This window comes from Dromiciops gliroides, chromosome 1 (assembly GCF_019393635.1).
Source record: "Dromiciops gliroides isolate mDroGli1 chromosome 1, mDroGli1.pri, whole genome shotgun sequence".
NCBI lineage: Eukaryota > Metazoa > Chordata > Mammalia > Microbiotheria > Microbiotheriidae > Dromiciops > Dromiciops gliroides.
This window is the reverse complement of record NC_057861.1, coordinates 223,274,144-223,293,399: the sequence shown is the minus strand read 5'-3', so window position 1 is coordinate 223,293,399 and position 19,256 is coordinate 223,274,144. Positions and strand designations below refer to the sequence as shown.

General features: G+C 39.5%; 1 protein-coding gene across 1 annotated transcript in view; it reads left to right on the top strand.

Moving 5' to 3' along the window:
• RAB31 (RAB31, member RAS oncogene family) overlaps window positions 1-19,256 on the top strand; it is a 200,631-nt gene that overhangs the window by 151,075 nt on the left and 30,300 nt on the right. The window lies entirely within an intron of this gene.

Genomic DNA, 19,256 nt, shown 5'->3' with positions numbered 1-19,256 from the left:
AGATTTAGTCCTGCAGATAGAGTGCAGGGCTGGAGTCAGGAAGACTCATCTTCATGAGTTCAAATCCAGCCTCAGACACTTACTAGCTGAGTGACTCTGGGCAAGTCACTTAACCCTGTTTGTTTATGTTTCCTCATCTGTTAAATGAGCCGAAGAAGGAAATGGCAAACTGTTCCAATATCTTTGGCAAGAAAACCCCAAATGGGGTCACAAAGTGTCTGACACAACTGAAATGACTGAACAACAAGATTTAGATTAAATATAAGGACAAGCTTCCAAATAACTAGAGATGAAAGTGGAATGGAGTTTCCCAAGAAGACTTCCCATTCATGAAAATCTTTAACATTCCGCTTAAATGAATATGTTTCAGGGATATTGTTGAGAGAATTCTACTTCAGACTGAAAGAAATGATCTCCGAGGTCTCTTCCAACTCAGAATTGTGATCTTTTCACTTTATTGAAGTAGAGGACCATTGTGATCAAATAGAAAGAAAACGGAATTTGGACTTAGGAGAGACCTGTATTTTGACTTCTTGTTCTGACCTTGAGCAAGTCACTCAAACTCTTTCAGGCTCTATTTCTTCATCTGTAAAGTGGGGGTAATAATACTTATAATAATATCTAGCATTTATATAGCACTTTAAGGTTTGCAAAACGCTTTTAAAATATTCTTTTACTTTATCATGAAACTCACTCAATTTGTTAATAGTCATTTATTAAATACCTAAGCTAAGTACTGGGGATACAAAGAAAGGCAAAAGAAATGCTTGCCTTTATGCTTCACAATCTAATGGGGGAAACAAGCAAACTTATATGTACAAACAAGCTATCTATATAATAAATAGGAAATAAATAAAAGAGGGAAGGCACTAGAATCAAGAGAGATTGGGAAAGGCTTTCTGTAGATGGTGGGATTTTAGTTGAGACTTATAGGTAGCCAGACAAACCAGGCAGAGATGAAGAAGAAGATAATTTTTAGACATGAGAGATAGCCAAAGAAAGTGCCTCGACAGAAAAATGGAGTATTTTATTCATGGAACAGAAAAGAGGCAGTGTCATTAGATTGAAGAGTATGTGGGGAGGAGGGCATGAGATGTAAAAAGACTAGAGAGCTATGGGTGTCAGCTAGAATACTCCCCAGGGTTCTGAGGAAAGCTTATGAAACTTAAAGGACTAAGCAAGTCTCATTATCCCAAGATGTCACAAAATACTAACAACAATAAAAATCCTAAAATGAAATAATTTCAATTTGCTTATATTACTTTTTTTTTGGTGAGGCAATTGGGATTAAGTGACTTGCCCAGGGTCACACATCTAGTGTCAAGTGTCTGAGGTCACATTTGAACTCAGGTCCTCCTGACTCCAGGGCTGGTGCTCTATCCACTGCTCCACCTAGCTGCCCCACTTATATTACTTTTTAAAAATACCTTGTTTCTAAAGTATATAATCTATACCATACAGAACTTTCTGTTTTGGGGGACCTCAAGGGCCATTTGTTGGTAGTTCTTGATGGGGAGGTCAGCCATGATAAGGTAAATAAAAAAAGCGAAAACCAAACCAAAACACCAAAAACAACCTAAAACCTCTAGTAACTACTATTATCTGATTGGACAATGACAGAAAATCTTGTCTCCTCCCCAAAACAAACTGTAAACTAGGTGGAGCAGCTGTTCATAAAAGACTTGTCAATTTCCTTCCCCATCCCCTGCTTGGTATTTTGTTATCCTTATAGTTTTTAAAAAAATGTTTCTGTTTCATCATAAATGGCATTTGTCAAAGGGTAAAGTCCTGGGGTGGACAGCCTCTTAAGGGTCTTCATTTATAGCAAGATCTCCTGAAATACCTGGTTATTATCTACCCAGAAAGGTTTTCTGTTCTGGCCTTTATAGTTTGAGGTACTTTTTGAATAATTAACCCAGGAAACCTCTCCAAAGGAGTTCTTTAAAATATGTGTGTATGTGTGTATGTATACACACACACACACACACACACACACACATATATATATCCATAGTCAAATATATGTGTGTGTATTTGTATTTAATATATCTTCACATGTATATGTGTTAACTATATGTATGTACATACATATACACATATGCACACATGTATGTATTTAACATATTTCCCAGTTACAAATTTTAAAAACATTCATCAAAAAAACTTTTGAGTTCCAAATTCTTTCCCTTCCTCTGCCCCTGCCCTACCTCTTGAGAAGCAGGCATATTTCAATATTAGTGATGTTGCAAAAGAAAACACATACACAAATGAGAAAAATAAAGAAAGTTTTTAAAAAGGATGCTTCAATCTGCACTCAGAGTTCATCAGTTCTCTCTCTGGAGGTGGATAGCATTTTTCATTATGGGTCCTTATCCAAAGGAATTAAGGAGAAACCTCATTCAGTTATAATTGACTTACCCAGGGATGATGCTGAAAGTAGAAGTGGCTGGGTGAATCTTGGACCTGAAGACAATTGAGTATCCTCCTCATGGGAAGGCTCAAAGCTTAGTGAACAGTTGTTTTCAAATTGACTGGAACCTGACAACCCCAGAAGGGAAGGTTTTGGTTTGATGTTTGTGCCTGAGATCATTGTTGGCCTCCCCCAGAAAAGCACAGGGGGCAGTTATTTCCCAGAACAGATTGGGTTTCCATTGAACTAGTTTTTTTCTTCATTACTTTAGACTCAAAGATCAGGACCCACAAAAGGGAGTCTTTTGTTTGCTTGTTTTGGCCTTAACAAGAACTTGCTGGTGATAGGAACCGTGACCTAAAATAAGCTATGCAGAGATCTAAAGAGGAATGTTACTAAGACCTCTGAATCCCCTTGTGTTCTTTAGTTCCTTGCAGTCAATTTCATCTTCCCTTTAACCCTAGATGCTCAAAGCCAACATAATATAAATAATTCTGTAAAAGGATTCCTTTCCTGTTCTCACTTCATATTCTTCATAGTACAGGAATTTTGCAGGGCTTGTTGATTTTAGCTGTTGAGTTCCAGGATGATGAATTATTGGAAAAATCCCCAATTCCCACATCACTGTTTCTTTTCCAGTAAAGGACTATGGATTTGATGTCTAGGTTTGAAGAATTAATTAAGGTCCTCTTCAAGTGTACAGCTGCAGTCTGTTTTAGTTATCATCCAAGCAACTGCAAATTGAACTTGTTACAGTAACCCTTCTGCCCCCTAAGAACTAATTTATATTCTTGGGGGCAAGGGAGGTACCTAGGCCACTTGTCCAAATATTGAATGATTTCATTCATTGTGGGTAGTTTTATGTAGGTGACCAGTAGCCACCAAATGACTTGTAATGATCATATGATATAATGCATGTAAAGTACTAAAAGCTTAAATTTTATCAGATAAATGTTTGTTGTTATTATTACCACCAAATTATTGTACTGGATTTGTATATACATTGTGCTATAGGTATATTTAAATGTTTCTAGTGAGATTTCTCCATTAGTTCTGAGAGACCTTCTAACATGGGGAGTACCTATCATTAAAATAAGTAATAAAATAAGGACCTCAAAAGATATGAATGATGTTCCTCTCAGGTCAATGTACTATGAATTTTTTGGAAAACATTAATTAAGTGGTTACACTGTTCCAGGCCATAAAAATTCAAAAGTGATACCACCCTGGGTCTGAATGAATTTACATTCTACTAGGGTATTAGTTTACATTTATATAGCACTTTAAGGCTTGCAAAATACTTGACATTTATCATCTTATTTAGTTTTCACAACAACCCTGTGTGGTAGGTACTACTATTATCCCCATTTCATTGATAATGAAACTGAGAATCAGAGAAATTTCATCCTAACTCCACCCAGCCTTTCCACTGTGCCCTCTGGAATGCCTCTTTGATAGGCAACAAACTTCCCTTCATCTTAAATCTCTTCCTCTCCCACTCTTTCCATCTCTAATCCTTTTTTTTTTTAAAGTGAGGCAATTGGGGTTAAGTGACTTGCCCAGGGTCACACAGCTAGTAAGTGTTAAGTGTCTGAGGTCAGATTTGAACTCAGGTACTCCTGACTCCAGGGCCAGTGCTCTATCTACTGCACCACCTACCTGCCCCCTCCATCTCTAATTCTTACTGAAATCTGACTTTCCTCTGATGGCACAGCCTCCCTGGTCAACTTTTCTAGTACTGGTTGCACGTTCACTCAGTCTCCTCTGCTCACTGATCAAGGCTGGGGAATTGGAATTCTCCTTGCTCCCTATTGCCACTTCTGGGTTCTCCCCCTTCCTCCTTCACTCTGTAACTTCTTTTCCTTTGAGGTTCATGTTATTCATATCTTCTATCCAATCAAAATCCTGGTACCTGTTGTCTATATATATATATATATATATATATATATATATATATATATATATATATATTGACCCCTAGGTCACTCCCCTTCCTCCCTCAATGAGTTTGATACCTGGCTCACAATTTTTCTCTCCTCTCCAACTCCTACCCTTATAGTAAGAGGCTTCAATATACATATTGATTCTTCCTCAAATACTCTAACCACTCAGTTCCTCAAGCTTCCATGAGTCCCTCCTCCACTCCATTTCATCCATCCACAAAGATAGTTACACCATTGATCTTGTCATCACCCATGAATGTACCACCTTCATGTTCCAGAATTCCAAAATCTCCTTATTCTACCATAACCTGTTGGCTTTTCACCACTCTCTCTGACTTCCCTTGCATAACCCTACTTTATATCTTCATTATTACCTCCAATCTTTTGACCCTTCAATTCTTTCTCAGGCCATTTCCTCTGCATTAGCCATTCTCTCCTTTTTTCCCCATCTTGACCGCTTGGTGAACCAATTCAACTCTACACTGTTCTCCTCTCTTGAATCTCTAGAGTCTTTATCATATTTCTGACTACACCCAACCAAGCTCTCACCTCAGATCAGTCCCACCATTTGTCACCTTCATGCCTACATGTGTGTTGCTGAACAAAGGTGGAAAACCATTCTGACTGGGTCTACTACAAATTTATGTTACATAACCTCAGCTGGGTCCTTGCTGCTGCTAGGCAATACTAGTGTACATCCCTTATCCACTCACTATCCCACTCTCCACAACAGCTCTTCCAAACCTTGTCATCCATCCTCAAACTTCCCAAGGCTTCTCCTCCCCGCAGTCTCTCAGCTGAGAATCTTACCTCATATTTTATAGGAAGAAATTGAGGCCATTCACCATGAATGCCCTCTTCTCTTCCCACTTTTGTGCCTTCTATTACTTTCTCCTCCTTCACCCCTGTTTCATGTGATGAAGCCCCCTTACTCCTTATCAAGGCTAAGCCCTCTTCTTGTTCAAGTGATCCCATTCCATCCAGTCTCCTCCAGTAGATTGTCCCCTCTGTCATCCCCACTCTTTCACTTATTTTTAATCTCTTCCCTCTCTACTGGTTCATTTTCTACTACCTACAAACATGCCTATGTCTCCCCTATCCTTGAAAAACTCATTTGATCCTTCCATCCCTGTTAACTATCATCCTATATCTCTCCTGCCCTCTGTAGCTAAATTCAAAAAAGTGGTCTACAATAACTGCCTCCACTTTCTCTCCTCTCTCTCTTCTTTCCTACCCCAATCTATCTGCTGACCTCCAACTACTTAACTTAGTGATCTCATTAGCTCCCATGGATTTAATCACCACCTCCATGCTGATGATTCCCAAATCTCCCTTTCTTGCCCCAATCTCTTTGCTGACCTCTGATTTTGCATCTCCAACTACCTTTCAGACATCTCATATTGGATATCTAGTAGCCAACTTAAAATCAATATGTCCTAAACAGAACACGCTCTCTTTCCCCCTAACCCCTCCCTGCCACTCCTAACCTTCCCTATCGGTGTAGAAGGCAACACCATTCTCAGACGCATAACCTAGAAGTCATCCTGGATCCATCACCATCTTTCATCCCTCCATATCCATTCTGTTGCTAAGACCTGTTGGTTTCACCTTGAAACATATCTTCAATTCTCTCCTGACACTGCCACCCTCTAGGGCAGGCCCTCATAACCTTATACCGTCATTACTGCAATAGCCTGCTAGTGGGTCTGCCTGCCTCACTCCAATCCATCCTCCATTCAGCCACTAAAGTGATTTTCTGAAAGTGCAGGTTCCATCATGTAATACCTTCTCCCTCCTCTTCCCCCCAGTAATCTCCAGTGGCTTCCTATTGCCTCCAGGATCAAATGCAAAATGCTCTGTTTGGCATTCAAAACTCTTCATAATCTTGTCCCCTCCTACTTTTCCAGTCTTCTTTCTTCCCAATACATACTCTTCGATCCAGTGACACCGGCCTCCTTGCTGTTCCACAAACAAGGCATTCCATTTCTTGGCTCTGGGCATTTGCTTTAGCTGTCCCCTTTGCCTGGAACCCTGTCCCTACTCTCCTCTTTCTGGCTTCTTTTAAGTCCCAACTAAAATCTTACCTTCTACCTCAATTCTACTTCTTTCCTTCTTTTAATCCCCCCCCCATTTATCTTGTAAATATATTTGTTTGCATGTTGTCTCCTCCATAAAGATAGTAAGCACCCTGAGGGTTTTTGTTATTTTCAGTCATGTCCAACTCTTTGTGACCCCATTTGGGGTTTTCTTTTCTCTCTCTCTCTCTCTCTCTCTCTCTCTCTCTCTCTCTCTCTCTCTCTTTTTTGGTGAGGCAATTGGGGTTAAGTGACTTGCCCAGGGTCATGCAGCTAGTAAGTGTCAAGGGTCTGAGGCCGGATTTGAACTCAGGCCCTCCTGAATCCAGGGTCGGTGCTCTATCCACTGTTCCACCTAGCTGGATATTGGAGTAGTTCATCATTTCCTTCTCCAGCTCATTGTATAGATGAAAAACTAAGGCAAATAGTGACTTGCCCAGGATCACACAGCTAGTAAGTATATGAGTCACATTTGAACTCAGGGCTTCCTGACTCCAGATTGAGTCAGCTGTGCTACCTGGCTGCCCCAAACCTGAGGGTAGGGACTATCTTTTGCCTATTTTTGTGTCCTCAGCACTTAGCACAGTGTCTGGAACATAGTACTTAATAAATGTATATTGAATGAATGAATAAAAGGTTAAGTAATTTGCCTAGTGTCTGAGATGGAATTCCAGCCCAGGTCTTCCTGCCTCCACGTTTATTACAATGCTTAAATTAAAAAGTGCTATGCCACCATGATGATTGTTAGTAATCAAGAAAAGCTTGACAAAGGAGGCAATATTTGAGTTGGGCATTAGGAATCCAGCAGGCATGTCATCAGGCTAAATAATACCTGAATAAAAGTATTAAGTCTCCTGAGGCTGGGCCACTATAGGACAAAGTGAAAGATAAGCTGAACAAATCTTTGAAGAAATGAAATAATGAAATCTCTGAACCTTGGTTTCACTTAGATAGCTACTTATTTCAGGAAAACATGCGTTTTTGCCTACCCTGCCTGAGTAATTATGCTTTTTCTGAATGGACAACAGATGCATGATTTTGCCCATCTTTCTTTCATCTTAGTTAAGCAACATTTTTTTTCAATTCATCTCACTTTGCCTTGCATCTGTCACATAAATATTAAAATAAAATTTTGAGCTATGTATCCTTTAATGTAATTTTGGTCTACACACACACACACACACACACACACACACACACACACACACACACACACACATACCTCTTCTCTCTCCCTTCCCTAACCTGAATTTCCATAGGATGAACCCTAACTTTCTAGACACTTTAAACTACAGTCACAGGTATATCTAAATTCAAGGTAACCAATATTTCCAAGCTCTTTCCTGCTTGCGTTACATGTCTTCCAACCTTGGTCTTAAAATAGAAATAGACACTGCTGACACCTATGTTCCCAGAAGCAGTGTCCCAAAGAGAAAAATGCTTGAAAGAAAAGGTACAAAAAACAATTAAGAATAAGTAGAAAAGAGAAAAAACTCTGCCTTCTGAAAATGTGCGCTGTTAAAAATAAATTCACATTGATTGGGATGAAGAAACAAATGTCTCTCTGTTGCATTTCAAAAGTATTTGTAAACCAGAAATGAGGCCACTGTCTCTTCTAACGATGAGCTAATCTATTTGCTAACTGAAAACGGCTCACCAGCATATATTTTTAAAAAGTCTCAGGCTACAAGTACATAACAACGACTTGAAAAACTGCTTGGTTATTCTAGTGTCAGATTCCAGTAAAGGTACTTACTCTATGTGTTTGACTTACATAATCTATTATTGTCCTTGGAATCTGTGGGCCAGATTGGGCCATGACTGGTAAGGTTGCCAGGCATCCTGGAAGAGCAGTTTTTCTCCAAGACAGATTTCAAAATCACTTCTTTTTTCTCATCATTTTCTCCCAGTGCATAGAATTTGTTCTCTTTTGTGTATTCTTAACCCTGGGTTGGTTTGTTTTTCTTCCTTGGGCTCTTGACATTAACCTTGGCAAGCCCAGGGTAGTTTTTATACCCTTGATTTAGCTGTTAAGGAATCTATATGTGTTTATCTCTTTAGATTAAAAAAGAAAAAGATTTTTGGTTTTAAAATCAACCCTAACCAACCATTTTTCCTTTTTGGTCTGGTAGATGAGCATGTGGGCTGCTGATGACATGTGGCTGTGAGTCATGGAATTACCAGGGTTTCTGATGAATGAGAGTTGAGGGTTGCCTGAAGGACAGTGTAGGGATGCGTGATCAGTGGGAGTACACTGCAACATTCCACTAATACAAAGAATTGCATAGAAATGGCTTAAAAGATATCGTCAAGGAGTTCTAGGGCCAGAAAAGGAGGTAGATTAGTCATAGAATAAGGAGAGGGAGGCATAAGTGACTAACAGCTTTTGTGCTCCATTGGTTTCCATGGAATGTCAAGAGTCTCTGAGGATGGCTCCCAGCTCTTTGGATGGACCTACCCTGAGGATTTATGGGAAAGCACAGACAACTTTTAGAGGGTGAGAAATTGTGGTTGGGCTCTGACCAGTTTAGTGAGTACCCACATGGATAGAATCACAGATCCACTCACATATTGAACCTCCTATTTTGTTTTTGCTGGCTTGTCACAGAAAGTCTTTTAAATTCCTTAAAGGGCTTTCTAGATGGAATTAAAATTGCTTCCCTTTCCCAACATATCACCTGCTTGCATAAAGGGATTTAAGTGTATGGTTTCCGTATTTATATAGTAGGAGGTACCATTCTTACTCCCACTTTTCTATTTTTCCTCCAGTCTGGAATGCCCCACCCCTTCATTTTCAGATACAAAGTTCCTATCTATGCTTCAAGACCCAGATCAAACCTCAACTCTGCCCTCCCTTGCTACTCTGGCCAGTATTATTCTCTCCCTGTTTAGACCTATCCTACCTGTCATCTATATCCATCATTGGGATGCTTAATTGTATTGTTTTATGTTGTCTGTTTCCTATGGATTTAATGTCTTAGGTTTGAAGAACTAATTAAGATCCTCTTAAATTGTATAATCCTGAAGTTTGTTTTAGTCATTTTCTAAGCAACTGGGAGTTCAACTCATTGCAGTTGTTTCCTGAGTCTGTCTTGTCTCCCAGAGAAATTTCAGGCTACTTGATTCAGAAGCCTTGTCATATACTTCTCTTGTAATTCCCATAACTCTGAGCCCACTGCTAGGTGCTTGACTTGTGGTATGGTAGCCTTTGCAGAAATATTCAAAAGGACCTAATAAGTGGGAGGTACAGGGTAGAAAAAAAAGGAGCCAGTATTGGGCTTCAGGCATTCACATAATTAGGGCACAGTGTGGCCAATATAACAAGGAGCCTGCTGATGCCCTATTTCCCTGCTGGTTACTGATCTTGTTCCCAGTAACAGGCTATCAGAAGAGAAATCTCTCCCTGACTCATGTGAAGTTGTAATGCTCCTAGAGGATCCCTAAGCTTGGAAAATATCAGCTCAGAAAGGATAGACTAAAATGGGAATTTATGGGAGATGTAAATAAATCTTGCATTAAATATTCTACTGGGTCCCTGTGTTCATCAGGGCATGAAGACTAGCAATGTGGTATGGTGAAATGAGTGTTAGACTTGGAGTCACAACACTTGGATTTGTGTCTTGGCTTTTATGTTTTTAAACTTTGTGATTGTAGGCAAGATACTGAATTTCTGAAAACCTCAATCTCCTTCTCTACAAAATATTACAAATGGGTGATACTCCCACTAGTTACCTCACAGAGATGTTTTGAGGATCAAATGAGATGAGTATAGGTGAAAATGGTCTCCAAAAACTGAAAGTCACTATTCAAGTTTTTTATTTAGCATTATAAATCATATTATCATTCCCATCAATTTAGCAAACATTAAGCACCTACCATGTGAAAGGAAGGCTGTTGCAGGAGTCTTGGCCAAAGGTGAAAAGGGTCTGAACTAGAGTTGTGTCTTAGTGAGTAGAAAGAAGGAGATGTATAAGAGAGGTGTTGTGAAGGTAGAAGTCAGTCAGTTACTCAACAAGCATTTATTAAGCACCTAATTTGTGCCAGGCACTACTCAAAAGTGCTGGGGATATGAAGAAAGGCAAAAAATAATTCTTTCTCTTGTAGGGAGAGACAACAGGAAAACAACCATGTTTAAATAAGAGAGATAAAGGATAAATGGAAGAGAATCTAAGAGGAAAAGCACTAAGATTAAGGACTGCAAAAGGAATCTTACATAAAATGGGACTAGCTGAGATAGAGCAAGAGAAGCCAGGAAAGAGATGAGAGAGTCCTAGACAGCAAAAGTGCCTGGAGTGCCTTCTTCATGATATTGCAAGGAGCCTAGTGCCACTGAATCTGAGAGAGAGAGAGAGAGAGAGAGAGAGAGAGAGAGAGAGAGAGAGAGAGAGAGAGAGAGAGTGTATGTGTGTGTGTGTGTGTGTATAGGTTTTCAGTAAAGTATAAGAAGATGGGAAAGACAGAAAAATCTGGAAAGACTTAAATGAACTGATATGAAGTGAAGTTAACAGAGCCAGGAGAACATTGTACACAGTAACAGCAATATTGTTAGATGAAGAACTGAGAATGACTTAGCTATTCTCAGCGATACAGTGATCTAAGACAATCCCAAAGGACTCATGATGAAGTGTATTATCTACCTCCAGAGAAAATACTAATATTGGTTGAATATAGAGTAAAGCATGCTTTTTTTTTTCACTTTTTCATTCTTTTTCTTTTATTTGAGTCTTGTCATACAAAATGACTAATATGGAAATGTTTTACATGATTGCGCATGTATAGCTTATATCTGATTGTTTACTGTCTCAGAGAGAGGAAAGAGGGAGAGAAGTATAGAATTTCGAACTCCAAACTTTAAAAAAACAAATGGGATTACAAAGAGTCAGCCACGACTGAACAACAACAAACAGTCCTCCATTCCCTTCCTGGTTTTGCTTCTGACTCTCTGAATTTCAACATTATTTCCTCTCTTCCCTCTGCATGTACGTTACCCTTCCTTCCTGCTTTTCATCTCTTTTTTGTGTGTCTTTCCCCATTAGAATGTAAGTTCCTTGATAGTTGGGTCGGTCTTCTTTGCTTGCTAGGTGGCTCAGTGGGTAAAGCTCTGGGCCTAGAATCAGAGGACCTAAGTTCAGATATGACCCCAGTCACTTACCAGCTATGTGACCCTGGCCAAGTGACTTTTATTGGACCAAGTTTTCTCAGCTGTAAAATAACGATCCTATTGGCACCTACCTTCCAGAGTTGTTGTGAGAATCAACTGGGACAATATTTGTAATAAGTGCTTAGTACAACGCCTGACACATAGTAGGCACTTTATAAATGTATTCCCCCTCTACCACCATCCACACTGCTTTACTGTAATGCTTGACATATTGTAAGTTTTATGAATACCTAAAGACTATGCCACAAAGGTTACAATTCCATTCACTAATCCTTTTGAGTTAATTAGGATGGAACAATTGATTTTTTGGTTCTGATTTTATTTTATCTATCTCTATCTCTATTTCTCTGTCTATTATTGCCATACATACATACATACATACATATATATATATATATATATATATAATTTTCCCCACAATTACATTTTTTTTCAGGGTAATGAGGGTTAAGTATCTTGCCTAGGGTCACACAGCTAGTAAATGTCAAGTGTCTGAGGCTGGATTTGAACTCAGGTCCTCCTGAATCCAGGTCCAGTGCTTTATCTACTGTGCCACTTAGCTGCCCCCTGACAATTACATGTTAAAGCAATTTTTAACATTTGTTTTTTGAAAAATTTTGAGTTCCAAATTCTACCTTTCCCTCCTTCCCCTCTTCCCTCTCTGAGATACATGTCCAATCATGTAAAACATTTCCATATTAGTCATTTTGTACAAGAAGACTTGAATAAAAGGAAAAGAATTAAAGAAAGTGAAAAATAGCATGCTTCAGTGAGTAATTAATATTAAATACAGAAACTGCTTTCCCAACTGGTTCACTCTTTATCTTAGCTCCTAGCAAATACTGGATGGGCATAGACACGTACTGTTTTTGCTTTTTCCCCTCCAAAAGAAAATCTAAGCTCTAGCCACTCACCATCCCAGGCCACAGGAAATATAACCATCTTTAGCAGATCCTGATCCCTTATCCTAAAGGCAGAGAGTCCAAACAACTGTGGCTCCACCCAGGGTCTGCTTAGAGATTTGGGGTCCAGCAATTTCAGGAATGAAGGTGGAAAGTCGGGGTTTTGCCTTGACTCTCCAGGTCTATGACTGGGCAGTTATGACCCATGAATATTTAATGACTGACAGCGTTTTCATATTAGATCATTTCCAGGAATGTCAATTCAATGAATTGCTCATCATTTGAGTAATTCCCCTCAAACTACCCAACAGCTGCTAGCACAGGATACGGACCTCAGCTCCATTTTTATTTTTCTTGAATAAATGTCATTTTCATCCCCAAAGAGAAAGAACACCACCTTATCCTCTTGATTTTGCTCTCTTTTGGTTACCCTACTAGCTGCTTAACTTTTCCTTCTCAATCTCCTTTGCTGGATCATCATCCTTCTCCAACTCAGTCTATAGATATGTCCCCTTAAATCCCCTAGGTCTTGTTTCTATCCCTTCACACTCTCCTTTGGTAATCTCATTAGTTCTACATGGGATCAATTGTCTTCTCAACGCTGATGACTCCTAAATCTAGGGAGCCAGCCCTAATCCTTTTCCTGAATAGTTTGATTACCAACTATTTGCTAGATGTCCATCTCTGGATGTCACACAGGTGCCCATCTCAAACTCACATATTCAAAAGGAAATTCACATTTCTTCTAAAACTGATCCTTCTGTCAAACTTCCCCATATCTATTGAGGGTATCACCACCCTGCCAATAAGCCCCTGCCACTCCCTATAAAATCCTCTGTTTGGCTTTTAAAAAATAATTTTATTGATATCTTTTGCTTTTACATCACCTATATTTTCCCCTATACTCTTCTTCCCTTGCTACCCTCCACTCCCAGAGTACTATCTCATATATAACAGAGAATTATTGTTTGACTTATAAAGCCCTTCACAACTTGGACTCTTTCCACCTTTCCAGTCTTTATAACCCCCTTCTATGTACTCTGCAATCCAGCAGATGCTGGCCTTACTGTTCTTTGCACAAGGCACTCCATCTCTTGACTTTGTACCTTTTCACTGGCCATCTTCCATGCCTAGAATGTCTCCCTCATCACCTCTGCCTCCTGGCTTCTCTGACTTTTGTCAAGACTCAGTCAAATCCCACATTCTACTGGAAGCCTTTTCTGGTCACTCCCACTGTTAGTGCCTCCCCTCTGAGATTACTTTCCATCTACTCTGTATTGCACTTGTATGTACATTTTTCTGCATATTTCCTGTATTAAACTATAAGCTCCTTGAAGGCAGGGATCATGAGGTCTTGTTGTTGTTTGTTGTCATTTTGCTTTTCTTCATATCCCTAGGACTCAGTTCAGTGCCTGGAATAAAGTAAGTGCTTAATAAATGCTTATCAACTGGTGCTGTTAGTCACTGCAGGTTCCTCAATTCTTCCTTTTCCTTCACTCCTCACATTTAGTTAATTATGAAATCTTGTTGATTTTATCTCTTCAGTATATTTTACATTTGTCCCTTTATCTCCATTTATTCAATCTCTACCCTGGTTCAGACTTTCATCTTCTTTCTCCTGGATTATTACAACACTGTCCCGGTTGACCTCTCTACTTCTAGTCTCTCCCCTTTCTAATTCAGCTTCTAAACAACTGCCAAATTAATATTCCTAAAATGAAGATTTAGTCCTGTCATTCTCTTACTTAAAAAACCTTTGTAGCTTGCTCCTTGTTCCTCTGGACATCAGTAATGGGCTGGTTAAAATACTCAGCCTGGATTTGGGGTCCTGGATTTCTGAGGCTCCCTCTCTTATGGTTAGAACTCTACTTTCTGCATCTAGAATAGAAAAGAATAAATGAAAAGACCAAGGATGTGGGTCCATTTCTCAGGAGTCATATTGCTTGAGAGGGTTCAAGAAAGAGCCTCTAATACCTTTGTCTGTGTCTTACTGGTTGCCATTAAAACTCTCTCAGATGCTAATTGAGCAAAGAAACAACTGAAGCTGATTAAAGTCTTTTGGGAGGCACCAACAGTTCTGACTTTGCAGCCATTCAAAAAAGGCTCCTCTCAACCATGTGTTTAATCAACTGGAACCAGTTAAAACATGTCCACCTATGCTTCACAGTCTTTCCAAGGCACTTTCTTTACATGTTATCTTGATTCTCCCAGAAACCATCTCCCCAGTGCCCTCCACACAGAGAGGTTGCATCAGGCATGCAAGTTGATGGAGTATGTGCATGCACTAGACCCTCATTACATCTATAATTAATCAAATGGGTTCACATTTGCGTGGAGGCCCTGTCATCTAAGAAAAGATACTAGAGGGAGGTAGGGACAGAGGGTTCTATAAAGGGGAATAAGAACTGGAGTTCAAACATGAAGACAGGGATTTACAAATGGGGATCTCTTATAGTATTATTCAGAACACTGTTTCTATTAATACCAAGGGCCTCATTTACATGCCTAGAATATCATCTTATTGATGCTATCACAATTATGGAGGTAGGGGAGATGAGGCAGCAGTGTTATCAATAGCCACAACCAGGGTACCAACCTTTATTCCACTCTGAGCTGTCTGTAAGTATGACACAAATTCAGGGAAAGCCTGAACATCTAGGCTGGTTTGGGGGGACTGACTGGTTCTATTGCAGCAGCAGGACAGTATGGATTGAAAAGAAAGAGAGCAAGGAATGCGGGTGAGACTTCTTTGTGGTGGGTTGGTGCAGGGATTTGGTTAAGAAGGACATCGCTAAACTGGAGAATCCAGAGGAAGGCAGAAGGAATGTTGAAGGGCTTCCAAATCATGCTATTTATGGATTATTTGAAGAATAGGAGGGTGTTTAAACAAAAGAAGACATGGAAGGGGTAGTATTAAAGCCATCATCAATGATTTGAAAGACTAACTTATTGAAGGGGGCTTAGACTTGTACTACATGGTTCCAGAGGGTAGAACCAAGAGTAATAAATTCTAAGTTAGAAGAATGCTGATTTCTTCTTAGTGTGACAAAAAGTTTTGTAACAATTAGCAGCAAATAAACCTCAGTATTTAGAAAGCTTCATGCAGAGCCTGGATGGGCACTTGTTGGGACTACTGTAAAGGGGATTCTTGGTCAGGTAAGTGTTGAACTCACTGCCCTTCAATATCCCTTCCAAATCATAGATTCTGAAATTTTGGTTTTCTGGGTAGTTTTCCTAATGTGTTTGTATATGTATTGTCCTCTGCCATCCATTTGTTTGCTGGAATTTTGTGTGTTGTGGACAATGCTGCAAATTCCGAGGTCTTTTTTTTTTTTTTTTTTTTTTTTAGTGAGGCAATTGGGGTTAAGTGACTTGCCCAGGGTCACACAGCTAGTAAGTGTCAAGTGTCTGAGGCCGGATTTGAACTCAGGTACTCCTGACTCCAGGGCCGGTGCTCTATCCACTGCGCCACCTAGCTGCCCCCTGAGGTCTTGAGCACAGATATCACTAAGGGCTCAGTTATGTCGACTCTACGGCACAAGGTCAGTGTCACTTATGTCCTTAAGGATACCATCTGAGCCTTTCTTTATTCTCTCAGCTGCTCTTGGATCAGAGATCACTGCATCCTGACATTAGGAGTAGTTCTTATGCTGAAGCGGTATTTCCAATACTATTGCAGGCAGCGAAGCTCAGGGTAGGCAGCTAAGATGCACCCATTTCCATTTCCCCAATAACCCTCAGAAATGTAATTTTTAAAAGCAAATACAGCTATAAAAAATTCCCTAGGAATAATATTTATGGGGCAAATGTGTTCAAATTGAATAAAAAGGAAACCTAATGATAGAAAAATTCAAATATCCTCATGTTGAAAATACTTAGAATTTTGAATTACTTGGTAGACACCCTTACATAGTCTTCTCTTCCCTTCCCTCCCCTCTCCTCCTCTTCCCTCTCTTCTTTTCTTTTCTCCTCCCCTTTCCTCTCCCTTCCTCCTTTCCTCCTATCTCCACCTCTCCCCCTCACCCCTCTTTCCTCTCCTCCTCTCCCTCCCTCCCTTCCCCCTCCTTTCCTCTTTTCCTGAATGAACCTTCGTAGGCAATACTTTGACAGATGTTACCTATCTAGAACTACCTATCCAGTACTACTATTCTTGTACATTTCAATTCAATTAAGTTCAAGAGGCAATTATTAAGCACCTGTTAAATGCAAAACCAGAGTCATACCACTTCTCTTTTTGTATCCCCAGTGCTTAGCATGGTGCTTAATAAATGTTTGTTGACTAATGATCAGCAGAGTCAAAATGGATTGCAAACAATCATCTAGTACCATTTTGTAAGGATATAAATGACTTTCTGTGCAGCCAGTGTAATGAATTGCAACTTGGCAAAGATGAACCATACAGTTCCCTATTATAGTCATTATATTCAATATACACTGCCACAGGTTTGTCCACAGTGAAGACTAGAAGTCAACCATCTAAGCTTCATCCACCATGTCTGAGGCCCATTTTTCTGGCGGTGCATAGTTACTGCTTGTGGGTATTTGGATAGGCTGTGTAAGGGAAGAAAAGAGTAGACAGAGAAATTGAAGGAGAGAGGAATGGGTAAGAGAGAGAAGCGTAAGAGAGATGGTGCTTGAAATAAGTCCTTGATGGCAAGGAAAAAAAAGAAATAACAGAGGGAGAGATCCTTTTTTTTCTTTAAAAAGAAAAAGAAAAGCCTTAATAGTTTGTATAGAGTGACAAATCTATTTTAAAAGCTTTCACCGCTTTGGAATTCTTGTTTCTATAGAGTCCTGTTCTTTAGTGTTAATGTGAAGTCAGATAATCCTGATTCTTATATGACAAAACCTCCCTCAGCTGGAGACAGGACCACATAACACACAGTTTATTTGATTCTACAATGAAATAAAAATTCCTCTTAGTGTGTACTTCTGTAGAGATCCCTATTAGGCTGTATCCGTCCTAAATACCAGCTTTACTGATGCAGGTATTGAGTTCCTAGTCTTTGCTGGTTTAATTTTAGTTCTGTTCTCTTGTCTTCTTTGCTGGCCATATCAAACTTCACCCAGGAGTCCTTACTCATATAATGTCCATTCTCTTTGGAGGAAATTAACCCATACATAAAAATAGCAGGAGCAAGAATAATCTCCTAATTGCCATGTAGAAAAATGTCAAAGCTGATTCACCATTAGATTATTTTGAAGGTCTGGGGCCTGCCCTTTTAGTGTGATTGGTTAATATAATCCCTTGAGAATAATTACTCCAATTTCTCCACTGCTGCCTTCTTGCATTCACCAAGGTAGCAACAGTGGCCTGTGTTGTGGAAGTTTTAGAGTATAAATGAGGCCACATATTTATTATCTTCAATATCTTCCTGACTTCCTGGTTTTCTTTATTTCTGAAGCAGTGTTCGTTCTCCCTTTTTTTCCAAAGACTATGAACCTAGGTTGTCAGTCCCTGTTTTCAACAGTAAAATATTGCTCAGTCCTCAAAGAGTTGTTTGATTTAATAAACACAACAGACATCAAATCAGAGGAGAGAAATGAGAGCTAGAAAGCCAACACTGGTCTTTAAAAATAAACAGATAGGTAGAGTTAACTACTAAAAAATGTTGGGGCTGCTAGGTGGCGCAATGGATGGAGCACTGGCCCTGGAGTCAGGAGGACCTGAGTTCAAATCCAGCCTCAGACACTTGACACTTACTAGCTGTGTGACCCTGGGCAAGTTACTTAACCCCAATTGCCTCACCAAATAAATAAAAAAAATGTTGAAACAATGGGGGAAGAATGAGTGAAGTAGAGAAAGAGAAGGAATGGGTAGTATGACAAAGGAGAAAGGTGAGCCATGCAAATGGGAGACCTGCCCCCCAAATACAATAGGAGTGAAGAATTCAAATGGAAAAATTGGGACAAGACAATGTATGCAAAGGAAATGGCTTCTTTTACACTACACATGACAAAAATCAGGCTGCAAATAAAAACGCTGCTTAGTTTTTGTTCAATATAATCATGTTTTAGCCACCCAGGTTGTGGTTGTGCTGAAATTCCACAGGCTTAGATCTTGCTTTCATGCATTAAATTTCTGAAGAAACCTTTAAAAGCTTTTTTTTCTAAGTCTGCTAACTTCCAAGAGACCTGAACTTTTAAAATCTTTTAACTTTGCCCAGGCAGACAGAATCTCACCCAATCCAAATCTCATTTTTGAAAATACCCCAGGGCTTTTTCACAAGTATGACCTGTTATTAAGGTGGAGTACTTAAAGGTATTTTGTTGTAAGAACAGAAACATACAGATGATGTTCCAAACCTCTTCAGGTTCTTTTAGCCTGCCCTTCCCACATGTAAACAATACTGATTTAACACTGTTCCATGGTGATCACCTTGGTGCAGAACACTATGTATGGCCCTTTGCCAGATTTCCTTCTTTGGTGACTCATGTACTTGACCTTAGAATGAATTGTAATGTCTTCGACCACGGGATAGGAGATCTTGCTCCTTTTCCCCCTCTTTCTAGCTATTTATACTCTCCTTTTAAAAGTGCAGCTCTTCTTTTATTAGTTCATCTTCCTCTTTTTATACTCTGAAGGGAAAGCATGCCCCCTCCTTCTTATTGTATTTGAAATGTGACTATTTTCAAATCACATGTTGATTAAAAAAAAACAACCAGAATCATTGTTCCAGTAGATCAAGGGGGTATTGCAGATCCTGTTTATGTGAGTTTCAATTGAACCTTCAGCAAAATCAATTATAATAATATCCTTATGAA